Genomic DNA, 3207 nt, shown 5'->3' on the forward strand with positions numbered 1-3207 from the left:
CATCTACTCTGTACAAAGTGTTCTAAGTACTGCATATGTGCTGAATCCATTTGTCTTCCCAGGAACACAAGGCAGAGAGTTTTAGTATCTCCACTTTGCAGATAAGGAAACTGAGGCACAGAGCGAGTGAAATAACGTGCCCATGGTTACAAGTGGTTGGTGGCCGTATCAGGAAGTCAGAAAGCTGCCCGGGGGCGGGGGGCAGGTGGGAAGGCATCCCTCTCAGTCACTCTGCTGTCGTCCATCACCTTCTCTCCAGCCAGAGGTGGCCCTAGACTTGACAAGGCCCCAGACGAGCCTGGGCAAGCTGCCACTTTTGTCCTTTCGCATTGCGTCGTTCAAATATTCTGCCATTGTCGGAGCATTTCTCCCCCTCAGAGGCACTTTGGCAACAATCATAAGCTTATTATTAAATTCTTATTAATTCATTATGGAATTTTTCTTAAAACCTCACTGCTTAAATTAATCACATCAACCATTATTCCTTTTCAGTCTCTGAATCCCATTTACTAGCTGAAAGGACAAGTCAGGTAATCAGAACAATAACAATGGCACTCACCGATGGCAATTTCTCCCAGTGCGAGGGGTGACTATCATTCAGCCATACCTGGTCCTGAGCTGATGGAATTAAATCGTGGGCATGGTTTAAGTTTTGGTACAGATTGTCCTGGATGTTGTTTGTTCTAAGTGAGCATTTTTCAATATACAAGTCCTCCAGATAAAGTTCTCCAAAACAGAGTATATTAGTCAGGATTCTTTGGTTGTAAGTGACAGAAACTCGACTAGAACTAACCTGGGTCAAAAGCTGGGGATGGAAAGGGGGGTCATATCATGTTGGCAAGGACATGGAGCAACTAGAGTCCTCATTAGTGGCACAGCCAGTGCTGAGGGAAGGAAGGCAGCTGGGAGTCCCTTAAACAGTTCAGCACACACACAACCAGCCTTTCCACCTCTAGGAATTTACCTGGGAGAAATGAAAGCCTACGTTCTGCAAAGACTCATGCCCAGATAGTCTTGGCATCGTTATTCATAATAGTCAAGAACAAGGAAAAAAATGATGCAGGAATTTAAGAGGCTCACACCGAAGGGCAAAGGAAACCTTCATGGAACCCAGAGAAGAGACTTAAAAACTCTCTATATCCTGTCTGGAGTTACAGTTGAAAAAAAAACTGAAAAAAATAAATATCCAACAACAGATGAGTGGATAAAGAATGGAATACTTTCTCAGCGAGAAAAAAAATAATAAACTATTGATGCTATGGTACAACATGAATGAATCTTAGATTTATTACAGTGAGTGAAAGAAGTCAGACCTCCCCCGCCAAAAAAAGAGTAATATTGTGTGATTTCATTTATATAAAATTCTGTACAATAAAAACTACTTGATAATGACAGAAAGCAAATCAGTGGCAGCCTGATTTGTCCCTGAGTTGAGGGACAAGAAAAAGGTGACAAAGGTGCTTGAGGAAACGTTGGTGTGTTTCAAACACATTTGTTATCTTGGTTTGATTCAATGAATATAAATTTCTCAAATTGTACATGCAAAATATGCATTAGTTATGTATCAGTTATACCATATGAAAGCTGGAAAAGAGGGGAGAAGATACTAGGTCACAGAACACAGATGCTGTGTATATCAAACAGCAGATGAAACCAGGGATAAGCAGAAACAGGGATTCTGAAACCATCTGACACACCATTTCTCAACTCTCCTAGAGCTCCTGGATGTCCCTATGATGTGGCCCCCTGCTGCACACAATGCGGGACTTGGTGATTGGCAGCTCTGAATGACCTCTTCCAGGCTCAGAAATCAAACAAGAGTCTTCCCTCTCCCGGCTCCAGTTTGAAAACACCCAAAAGGTGGACTCTGTGCGGCCAACTCCCCTCGTGTGCTCTTCCTCCCAGGGATGACTGGGGAGAGAGGAAGGAGGGTTATGCTTGGCCCCGGTGGGATGTTGTTCACCCCGAGGTTGCTGGTAGGGTCTATTTCTAAAACAGAGGCTCAAATATAGTCACCAAAGAGAATTACTGCAAGCCAAGAAGATATTCCAATTTTTGTCTATTCTACCCTCTTTAAAATGGCTACAATATATGCATTTAAATACATGCAATTTTATTGATTCATTTGCACCAACTTATATGAATGAAAAAAAAAGAGAAAATGTGTTCATCTGGGACTACTGAATGGTCTGAGTTTTTGTGTCAGACTGGGAGGATGCTTTTATGTTATCACTTAAGAATGATCTAGGGAGGCTCTTTCCCATGGAAGGCCCTAAGTCAAAGATGACAAATCAGGGCTGGGTCTGTAGCTCAGTGGCAGAGCGCTTGCCTAGCATGCGTGAGGCTCTGGGTTCAATCCTCAGCACCACATAAAAATAAACAAATAAAATAAAGGCATTCTGTCCATCTACAACTGCAAAAAAATTTTTTTAAACATTTTTTTTAAAAAGATGACAAATCAAAGAGCACGTGTGTCTTCACTCCCTCTCTCCTGAACCCATGGTGAACATCTAATAAATCAAAGCAGTCTTTCCACTGACCCTGGACACAGTCTCAGAGTCACCTACAGCCAAGTCCTTCCTATATGTCTTACCAATAAGCCCAGTCGCCATCTTTATCATAAGCAGCCTCGAATTTGCTTTTGTGTGGAGCTGCCTGGGATCTCACTCTTCTGTGGAAAATCTTCTTTCTTCAAGACCCTGCCAATTTCTGACTTACCCATGATCATTAGTCAATCTCCTGTCTATTCAAGGATCCCTATGTATGGTTCCTCCCAGACATCACCACCTATTAGCAGTGTGACTTTGAGCTACATAAAGTCTCTTTATCTCTGTCTCTTTATTTGCAAATTGGGAATAGTCAAAGTATCTACCCCTCGGGTTGATATGATGCTCAAATAAGACTTACAGTCATGTGTTGCTTAACAATGGTGACACATTCTGAGAAATGCAAAATAATAAATGTATTATTCAGTAATTTCATCATTGTGTGAGCATCATAGGGTGTTCACAAACCTATATGTCATAACCCCCTGTGCACCTAGACTGTATGGTATACACAGTCATGGATGGAATCCAACATAGACTGAAACATTATGTGATGCCCTTGAACTAATCTAGGTTTAAAACTAATAGTCATCCATGTTTTGAATATCCTTGGGGCAATATTTTTTATTTTAAATAGATCTTCAACAACTTCAATTACAGT

At 41.5% G+C, this 3207-nt stretch overlaps 1 non-coding gene across 1 annotated transcript; it reads left to right on the top strand.

Moving 5' to 3' along the window:
* The first annotated feature begins 1050 nt into the window (after nt 1-1050).
* On the top strand, nt 1051-1159 carry LOC143385532 (small nucleolar RNA SNORA26). The gene has a single exon (XR_013089486.1). It is a non-coding gene; the product is annotated as a small nucleolar RNA SNORA26 (small nucleolar RNA).
* The last annotated feature ends 2048 nt before the right edge of the window (nt 1160-3207 follow it).

This window comes from Callospermophilus lateralis, chromosome 19, assembly GCF_048772815.1.
Source record: "Callospermophilus lateralis isolate mCalLat2 chromosome 19, mCalLat2.hap1, whole genome shotgun sequence".
NCBI classification, from domain to species: Eukaryota; Metazoa; Chordata; class Mammalia; order Rodentia; family Sciuridae; genus Callospermophilus; species Callospermophilus lateralis.